General features: G+C 42.3%; 1 non-coding gene across 1 annotated transcript; it reads right to left on the reverse strand.

The window, feature by feature from the left end:
* Positions 1-639: 639 nt before the first annotated feature.
* Positions 640-777, reverse strand: LOC119925104. Its single transcript, XR_005449773.1, has one exon. It is a non-coding gene; the product is annotated as a small nucleolar RNA SNORA7 (small nucleolar RNA).
* Positions 778-10,265: the final 9,488 nt, after the last annotated feature.

Here is a 10,265-nt window from a genome sequence, read left to right on the forward strand (position 1 = left end):
TGAGAAGAAAAAGAAAGAGAAACAGAGTCTCAAAAAATATATATAGTTTACTATACCCTCTGAAGAACTCCAAGACCACAACAGGTTCAATCTCTGCAAGCTACAATTGTCTAATAATAATAATAATAATAATAGTGTTTTTTAAGTGCTTACTGTGTGCCAGGCACTGTGCTAAGAACTGGGGTAGATACAAGTTAAGCAGGTTGGACACAGTCCCTGTCCCACATTGGGCTTACAGTTTTAATCCCCATTTTACAGATGAGGTAACTGAGGCACAGAGAAGTGAAGTGACTTGCCCAGAGTCACATAGCAGACATGTGGTAGAGCCAGGATTAGAATCCATGACCTTCTGATTCTGAGGCCCATGCTGTATCCACTAGACCATGTTGCTTCTCGTGATTGCTGGGGAGTCTTATCTTGTCATGTCATCGAGTCGTTTCTGACCCATAGCGACACCACAGAAACATCTCTTCCACAACACCCCATTCTCCATCTTTAATCATTCTGGTAGTGGATCCATAGAGTTTTCTTGGTAAAAATATGGAAGTGGTTTACTGCTGCCTCCTCCTGTGCAGCAAACTTGAGTCCCCACCCTCGACATTCTCTCACACCGCGTCTGTCCCGCATGGGTAAGTTTTGACTTGTAGCAGATTGCTTTCCACTTATTAGCTACTGGCCAAGCTAAGAATGGAATGAGTAAGCCTCTGCTTGACTCTCCCTCCCGTAGCCGAGACTGCTAGAGTACTGGAAACTCTCCAGGTGTGACCATGAGAGGGGTTCTGGAGGGTAGATTAGCCAAATAAAATCATCTTAACAACTCACTGTCACTTTCCCGTCTGTGCACATCAGCAATCACTACTATCAAAGTAGTAACAATCGTAGTAATATTATAATAATAGTAGAAATAGTAGTAGTAGTGGTAGTAGTAGCAGCAGTATTTATTAAATGCTTACTGTGTGCAGAGCACTGTACAGAGTGTTGGGAAAGAATACCCATATAATAATGATGGTATTTGTTAAGCACTTACTGTGTGCAAAACACTGCTCTAAGTGCTGGGGAGGGTGCAAGGTAATGAGGTTGTCCCACATGGGGCTCACAGTCTTAATCCCCATTTTACAGATGAGGTAGCAGGCACAGAGAAGTTAAATGACTTGCCCAAAGTCACACAGCTGACAATTGGCGGAGCTGGGATTTTAACCCATGACCTCTGACTCCCAAGCCCGTGCTTTTTCCACTGAGCCATGCTGCTTCTCTACAATCACATTATTCAGGTTAAGACAGATACACATGTACATTTACAACCTTATTTTACTTTATGCAGACACGTATACACACTATCTTATTTACGCATTATTTACTTATTTACTTATCTCTACACAGGCGAACACACACACACACACTGCATTTACAGACCGACCCGCAGGATTGAACCAACAAACTCTGAATTCAAAGATGGACCACTTACCTCTGTTCCACTGGCTGGAATTAGACATAGTTCCTAACATTCAGGAGACCAACAACCTAAAATGATAATGTGTGGAAAGGGGGACTGGCAACAGATACATAAGGAAAGATGAAAAAGAAAATAAGAAAGACAAAGAGGTGGAGAGAGGCACAAAATGAAACACAAATTATAGCATTTATAAAATACTCATTATGTGCCAAGAGCTGGGGTAAGAAATAAGATAGATGGACACAGTTTATGTCCCATAGTTCATGTTTAATCTCAGTCTAAGACAGAGGAAGAAATGGTATTTTATCCCAATTATACAGATGAGGAAACTGAAGCATGAAAGGGTGTGTTGCTAGTGTGCAGGATGGCTAAAAAGTGTAGTTTACCTCACAGGTGATTGCCTTCTGTGGGAAGATCAATTGAATTGTTGGTCTGTAATCAGCATTTTGAAGTACTGCAAGGATATTTTGAAGACATGAAATTAGTGTTTCTAGAAATCCATCCATTAGACATCACTGGGATAAAGCAATAGAAAGCAACAAATCAATCAGTAGCACTTGCTGAGAAGTTACCATGGGCAAAGCACCAAACTAAGTTCCTGAGGAGTACAATCAAGATAGCATCAATCAATGGCCTAGTTGGGGTGAAGACACTAAAATAATTACAGACAGGATGGAGAAGGAGCAGGGGATAGGTACATAAACATTTCCAGAAAAATGGAAGGAATGAGAAGAAAGAGACAGAAGGAGGAACAGAGCCTCAGAAAACAACAGCATGAAGAGTTGACTGCCTTCTAAGGAGCTCCAAGACTATAGTAAGTCCAATCCTTGTATGTCATGGCTGCTGCTGTTGGGAGATAGATTAGCACAGTAAAATTGGATAGGTACACTAGGGTTACAGAAGGTGGTGAGTACACAAGTTCATAGTTGGCATAGAAGTGTAGACGTAGTAATAAGAGGCTATGTGGGGCTGGATGTGGGGAAGAGCAAAGGGAACAAGTCAGGGTGATGAAGGAGGGAGTGGGAGATGATGAAAAGTGGAGCTTAGTCTGAGAAGGCCTCTTGGAGGAGATGTGCCTTCAATAAAGCTTTGAAGGAGTCGGGGCTGGGAGGCAGTAATTGTCTGTTGGATTTGAGAAGGGAGGGCATTCCAGGCCAGAGGCAGGACAGGGACTAGGGATCACCAGTGATATAGGTGAGATTGAGGCACAGTGAGAAGGTTAGCAACAAAGGAATGAACTGCATGGGCTGGGTTGTAGAAGGAGAGAAGCAAGGTGAGGTAGGAGCCCTAATGAGCACTCATCTCCTCCAGGAGGCCTTCCCAGACTGAGCACCCCCTTTTTCCTCTCCTGCTCCTCCCCTCCCCATAACCCTTCCACTCTACCCCCTCCCCCTCCCCACAGCATTTGTATATAATAATAATGTTGGTATTTGTTAAGCGCTTACTATGTGCCAAGCACTGTTCTAAGCGCTGGGGGGGATACAAGGTCATCGAGGTTGTCCCACGTGGGGCTCACAGTCTTAATCCCCATTTTATAGATGAGGGAACTGACGCCCAGAGAAGTGAAGTGACTTGCCCAAAGTCACACAGCTGACAAGTGGTGGAGTCGGAATTAGAACCCATGACCTCTGACTCCCAAGCCCGTGCTCTTTCCGCTGAGCCACGCTGCTTCTTGCGGTTTAGTAGAAAAAATGATCAGGACTGGAGTGGGGGAGAGAGGGGAGGCAGGGAGGTCAGCAAGCAGGCTGATGCTGCAATAAAGGCGGGAGAGGCTAAGTGCTTGGATTAATATGGTAGCAGAGATGATGCAGAGTGGAGGGCAGATGGGGAAAAAGGGTTTCCTTCAGTCTTCCAAGAATGTAAGCTCAATAGGGGCAGGGAGTGTGTCCGTCAATTCTGTTACATTGTCCTCTCCCAAATGCCCTGTACAGTGCTCTGCACAGAGCAGGCGCTCCACAAATACCACTGATTGATTTCAAGCCTCTAAAACAATTTCATCAAAGTGTTTCCTGAGAAGAGGCTGCAGAAACACACAACATACCAGTAGTTTCTTGTTTGGGGAGGTGGTGGCCTCTGAATAATAATAAAAATAATTATGGGATTTATTAAGCACTTACTATATGCCAGGCACTGTGGTAAGCACAGGGGTGGGTATGAGCAAATTGGGTTGGGCACAGTCCCTGTGCCTTGTGGGGCTCCCTATTTTACAGATGAGGGAATTGAAGCCCAGAGAAGTGAAGTGACTTGCTCCACACAGCAGACAAGTGGCAGAGCCAAGATCAGAACTTAAATTCATTCTAATTACCAGGTCCAGGCTCTAGCCACTAGGCCACGCAGCTTCTCATCACCTCACTGCCTCCTGGATCCACTCTTACTCACAGCCCTAATGAAAGACACTTGGAAGATGGACTTTTTTGAACCTCACAATGTAGATGCTTTTCTTTCCACTCATCCTTCAGCATGCCATTCTTTTATACAAATTTGCCCTTCACCTGTGCTCCTCATTTTAGGGAGGTGAGATTTAGGGGAAATGGGGGAATTTTATGGCTCTTTAAAGGCACACTTCCTCCAAAAGTCCTTCTCTGATTAAGCTCTCATTGAGCCTGGGGAAATGGGGGAATTTTATGGCTCCTTGAAGGCACATCTCCTCCAAGAGGCCTTCCCTCTAAGTCCTCATTTCCTCTTCTTCCAATCCCTTCTCTGTCTCCCTGTCGTGCTGTCTTTATTCACCCCGTCCCTCAGCCCCACAGCAATTTTGTCCATATCTGTAATTTATTTATTTATATTAATATTCGTCTCCCCCTCTAGACTGCAACTCAATGTGGGAAGGGAATATGTCAATCAATTCTGTTGTTTTGTACTCTCCCAAGCAGTTAGTATAATATTCTGCACACAGTAGGCACTAAATAAATAGCATTGATTGATTGACTGGCTCTTAGATTTAAAGTCCAGGGCCTGGACAAGGTCCCATGATGCTTCCTCATGCTGCCAACAAACAGCTCAGTGGTGGGGAATAGATTCTGGAGCCCCAGGTGGGACAGAAACTTTGTCTGAGGTGACTGTCTTTAATCAATCGATCCATAATATTTACTGTGCGCTTACTGAGTGCTGAATCATGTACTGAGCACTTGGGAGAGAACAATAGTACAGAGTTGGTAGGCACAGTTCAATCAATGGGATTTATTGAGTGCTTACAGTGAGCATAGCACTGTACTAAGCATTGGGAGAGAACAATAGAACAGAGTTGCTAGACACATTCCCTGGCCACAAGTTTACAGTTTGGCAGTTGGGGGGCGGGGGCAGACATTAATATAAATCAATATATTACGGATCTGTGCATAAGTGCTGCGGCACTGAGAGAGGGGTGAATAAAAGGTCTACTTGTTTAGTTTTGTTGGCTGTCTTCCCCCCTTCAAGACTGTGAGCCCGTTGTTGGGTAGGGATTGTCTCTACCTATTGCCGAATTGTACTTTCCAAGCACTTACTAGAGTGCTCTGCACACAGATTTATTACTCTATTTTATTTGTACATATTTACTCTATTTTATTAATGATGTGTATATAGCTATAATTATATTTATTCTGATGGTATTGACACCTGTCTACTTGTTTTGTTTTGTTGTCTGTCTCCCCCTTCTACACTGTGAGCCCGTTGTTGGGTAGGGACCATCTCTATATGTTGTTCATTTGTACTTCCCAAGTGCTTAGTACAGTTCTCTGCCCACATTAAGTGCTCAATAAATACTATTGAATGAATGAATGAATGAATGAATGAATGAATGAATGAATGAGGGGGCAAGGTGATGGAGTGCTTTAAAGCCAATGGTGAGGAGCTTTTGTTTGATATGTCTTTTAGACTGTGAGCCCACCTTTTAGACTGTGAGTCCACTGTTGGGTAGGGACTGTCTCTATATGTTGCCAACTTGTACTTCCCAAGTGCTTAGTACAGTGTTCTGCACACAGTAAGCGCTCAATAAATACAATTGATTGATTGCTTGATTGACTGATATGGAGGTGGATGGGAAACCACTAGAGTTTTTTGAGGAAGGGGGTGACCTCTTGAATGTTTTTGTAGAAGAATGGTCTGGGCAGCAGAGTGAAATATGGACTGGAGTGTGGAGAGACAGGAGGTTGGGAAGTCAGAAAGGAGGCTGATGCAGTAATCTAGGTGGGATAGGAGGAGTGCATTAATGTGTTAGCAGTTTGGATTGAAAGGAAAGGGCATATTTTAGTGATGTTATGAAAGTGGGCCTGACAGGATTTGGTGACAGATTGAATATGTGGGTTGAATAACAGAGAGAACTCAAGGATAATGCCAAGGTTTCGGGTTTGTGAAACGGGAAGGATGGTGGTGCAATCTACAGTGATGGGAAAGTCGGGGGAGGAAGTGATGGGAAAGTCATGAGAAGGAGAGAATTGGGGTGGGAAAATAAGGAGCTCTGTAAACAGGGAAACAGCCAAATGTGTATGCCTGAAACCCAATAATCAAATGTTTCTGGTTAATATGTAGAGGAATAGGTAACCAATGTAAATTTTGAGAAGTTAGAAGATGTGTGCAGAACTAAGTTTTAAAAATATGATCTGGCTAGCAAAGTATAGACTGGGCAGGCGAACAGCAGGAGGGAAGGAAACCAGAGAAGAGGCTGATTCAGTACTTCCAACTGGGAAATGACCAAGCCCCTGCATATCAGTATGATGGCCACTGGGATTGAAATGAAGAGGTGGATTCTGTAAATAAGATTTACCAGCAGACTAAATGGGTGAGTTAAAAGAGAAAATGGAGTGAAGGATCATGCCAAGGTTGTTAGCTTCTGAGAAAGGACCATGATGGGAAAGGAAGAGAGGATTTGGAAGGGAAAATAAGGAGTTCAATTTTAGACATATTGGGCTTGGGATGTCAGCAAGACATCCATGTGAGGATGCCATTTAGAGATGTGAAAATATGCAACTATAGTAGAGGTAGAAGTTTTGGGCTAGCATGGAAACTGGATAGGGCTTTGCAAATCAATCACTCAGTGCTGTTTACAGTGCACAGACCACTGTACTAAGCACATGGGAAAGTACAATTCAGTGGAATTAATTGGTAGACACAATTCCTGCCCATAGTGAGCTTTCAATCTACAAGTGGACTGATCAGCCTGTGGTGGCTGAAAAGGGCTCAGTGCTTCCCAGAAATGAGGTCTCTGGAACACAAATCTAAAATCTAACCTGGGCTAAAAAAGTCACAAGGAAATCCCTGGAGACTCAAATACGGAGTTCTTGCAAGCAAAAGGTACCAGGACTGGAGCCATTTTGCCTCTACATAATGTTGCCCCTGTTTAACTCTGAGCAGGCAAGATTGTTATCCTGATCTGAATCTGCACAAGTTAAGTTCACTTCCTAGAAAGTCTAGCAGGAGTGCTTCACAGTGACAAGATTTTGGCTCTCGGAGATTATGTTGGGTAGATTACTCCGGGCCTGCAACAGTAATATCAATAAATCTCTTTCACAGTGAGGAGAAAGCATACTTGGTAATCAGGTAACTTGTAGAGGAAAGTTAGTTACCTGATACATGAAGGTGGAGCATAAAAATCCAATCTAAACAGCCTAGAAACTGTAAGGAGCAGCATGTTCTATGACAGACATAAAAGAAGTCTGGGAGGTTTTGCAGGCTTTATCAAGTGGGAAGATCCCAATCCTAGTCCAAGTGCAGAAGTGAAATAGACATCAATCAATCATATTTATTTAGCACTTACTGTGTTCAGAGAACTATGCTATGTGCTTGGTAGGGTACAATATAACAGAGTTGGTAGGCATATTCCCTTCCCACAGGGAGCTTAGTGTCTAGAGACAGCAATGATAATTCGTGCAATTATTATTAGAAAAAAAATAATAAAAATTGCAATCAAACGTTTCTTTTCATCTTCAATCTAATATCAGTCAATCCATTAATTTTACTGAGTAGAAAATCCTATACATTAGTGATATTTCAAGAAAAATATTAGATTTCTTGTTTGCCTCAAAATATAAATATATTTTTTTCTTTAATTTGCCTCTTCATAACAGATTTTCAAGCTTGTGGTAGGAAAGAGGCAGATAGATCAATAAGAAGGGACAAATGAGAACATCAGTTGGTCAGGACAGCCCTTGAATGACATGACATCTATTATTCATAGCTTTCTCTAGAGTTATGGGAAGTAAATTGACAGAAAAGACATGCGGGTAAATTGGCCATAAGATGATATGATCTGCTGCTACAGAAACATCTCCAAAAAGTAGGAAGTACCACAGAAAACATCTTCCAGTCAGCATACTAAACAGGAATTTGACCACAACATTTTAGTGGACTTAACAACCCTTTTCATTTTACAGAGGTCACAAATGGATAGGACTTTATGAAAAAATCTCTGAAACTGTTAACATAACCACAATTCCTTCTCTGAGGTATCTGAAGCATCCAATTCTCTCAGAAACCAATTCCTAATTTCTGGACTCCTAAAATGAAAAAGGAACCATTGATGGCTAGAATATTAGTAGCAGTAGTAGTAATAATAATAATAATGATGATGATGATAATAGCACTATTTGTTAAGCACTTATTATCTGCCAAATACTGTACTAAGAACCAAAGTCGACACAGGATAATCAGGTCCCACATAGAGCTCATGGTCTAAGCCTGGGGGGGGAACATTTTACCATTGAAGGAACTGAGACATAGAGAAGTTAAGTGACTTGCATATAGCATGTAGTTGGTTCAACAGAATACTTTCCACTTATAGAAGCAGCGTGGCTGAGTGGAAGGCTTGGGAGTCAGAGGTAATGGGTTATAATCCCAACTCTACCACTTGTCAACTGTGTGACTTTGGGAAAGCCACTTCACTTCTCTATGCTTCAATTATCTCATCTGTAAAATGGGGATTAAGACTGTGAGCCCCACATGGGAAAAACCTGATCATCTTGTATCCTCCCCAGTGCTTAGAACAATGCTTTGCACATAGTAAGCACCTAACAAATACCATCTTTTTTTTATTAATGATTTTGGAGAATAGACCAGTGGACTAGCATTTTTAAAAATCTGCTTCAACCAGTGGCAGGCTGAATTCCTCAAATCAATGGTATTTATTGGGGGCTTATTGAATGCAGAGCACTGAACTAAGCATTTGGGAGAGTACAGTACAACAGAACTGGTAACCATATTCCCTGACCACAGTGAGTTTACAGTCTAGAGGGAGAGACAGACATCTAATCCCAGCTCTGTCACTTTACTGCTATGTGACCATGGGCAAATCACTTAATTTATCTGTGCTTCAGTTTTGTCATCTGTTGGCATAGTTTTTAAATGCTTACTATGTGTCAAAAGCATTCGGTCACCTTATCTCCACCTCCTTAACTCACTGATCACCTACAACAGCCCAGCCCATACACTTTGCTCCTCCAGTACCAGTTTACTTACTGTGCTCCTTTATCATCTACCTTGCTGTCAACCCTTTCCCGTGTCCTTCTTAGTGCTCTGCACAAAGCAAGTGCTCAATAAATGCAAATGAATGAATGAATGAATGAAAAGTCCCTCCCCTCCCACTCTATATAAGCCGTCCACCACTCTCTCCATTTTCAAAGCCTTAAGATCACATGTCCTCCAGGAAGCCTTCTTAATTAGATCCATGTTCTCTCTACTAGACCAGACCAAGACCAGACTAGACTAGACTAAGTTTGCATCAAATGTGGGGAAGGTGCGATATTAGCTATCTAAATGTCTTCTTGAGATAATTTCCTTGAAGGACTCTTCCTAATTGAAGCTAAATACTAGGTTGATTGGGTCATTTCCCTTCCAGGCAATTCTTCAGGAAACCACAGTTCCTCTTGGTCTTAACCAATCAATAAATCAATGTTATTTATTGAGTGTTTATCATGGGCAGAACACTGTAATTAAGCACTGGAGAAAGTACAATGCAATAGAGTTGGTAGACTTGAACCCTGCCCAAAAGAAGCTTACAATCTACAGGGGAGCCTATAGTCTTATCAGGATAGCTGCTGCTTGGGACACTATGAAGATAATGTTCTTCCCAAAATTTCCAACATCAAGTGTCTGGTGCTGGCCTGTGTTATTCTTAAAGGGGCCACTGCCTATTAAACTGTAGGGAAGGACAGCCCCAAAGAGGATTCTGACCCAGAGTTTCCAACATCAGGTATCTGGTGCTGTCCCGTGTGGTTCTTAAAGGGGACACTGCCTTTTAAACTGTAGGGAAGGGCAGCCCCAGAGAGGAGTTAATCCCTTGAGAGCCTGGTGTACTTGCTTTAAATGTTTTTCACCCTCTGGTTCAACCTCTTTTCAGTAATAATAATAATAATTTTGGTATTTGTTAAGCGCTCACTATGTGCAAAGCACTGTTCTAAGCACTGGGGAGGATATAAGGTGATCAGGTTGTTCCATGTGGGGCTCACAATCTTAATCCCCATTTTACAGATGAGGTAACTGAGGCACATAGAAGTTAAGTGACTTGCCCAAAGTCACACAGCTGACAAGCAGTGGAGCGAGGATTTGAACCCATGACTTCTGACTCCCAAGCCTGTGCTCTTTCCACTGAGCCACGTTGCTTCAGTAGCCAGGAGGGGTAAGGATAGTGATTAACACAATGAGGTGCTATTCACCTCCCTTGGCCTCTATATTTTATTTGAGTGCTTCCAGAGGATTTTTTTTAAATGGCATTTATTAAACCCTTACTATTCATTCAATTGTATTTATTGAGCACTTACTGTGTGCAGAGCACTGTACTAACCACTTGGGAAGTACAAGTCGGCAACAATGTGCCAGGCAATGTACTAAATACTAGATA

The sequence above is a fragment of the Tachyglossus aculeatus genome, chromosome 2 (assembly GCF_015852505.1).
Source record: "Tachyglossus aculeatus isolate mTacAcu1 chromosome 2, mTacAcu1.pri, whole genome shotgun sequence".
NCBI classification, from domain to species: Eukaryota; Metazoa; Chordata; class Mammalia; order Monotremata; family Tachyglossidae; genus Tachyglossus; species Tachyglossus aculeatus.